The sequence below is a fragment of the Triplophysa rosa genome, linkage group LG24 (assembly GCF_024868665.1).
Source record: "Triplophysa rosa linkage group LG24, Trosa_1v2, whole genome shotgun sequence".
NCBI classification, from domain to species: Eukaryota; Metazoa; Chordata; class Actinopteri; order Cypriniformes; family Nemacheilidae; genus Triplophysa; species Triplophysa rosa.
In genome coordinates, this window is record NC_079913.1 from 3,912,738 (window position 1) to 3,913,172 (window position 435).

Below are 435 nucleotides of genomic sequence, written 5' to 3' on the forward strand. Positions count from 1 at the left end.
CACAGGACCGTGTACAGAAGCTGGTTTATTTAAGGAGGGTAAACATACACAGTGATTCAACTGCATGAACAGATTAAAGACAACCTGCATATGACAAAAAATCAGTTTAGCTCAGAGACAAACTACCCGTGTTTTTTCACGCAAGGTTATGAATTAATCACACACACACTCAAATACACACATTCAGCTATCTGCAGGGAATAATATAGCTAACGCACATATATTCCAGATTCATTTGATGCTTCTAAAGAGAAAATCATCTCATTATGTCAATAGGACGACTACTGAGAGAAAGAGAGAGTGAGAACCAGAGAGAGAGTGAGAACCAGAGAGAGAGTGAGAGAGAGAGAGAGAGAGAGAGAGAGCGAGAGCGAGAGAGCGAGAGAGCGAGAGAGCGAGAGAGCGAGAGAGCGAGAGAGAGAGAGAGAGAGAGAG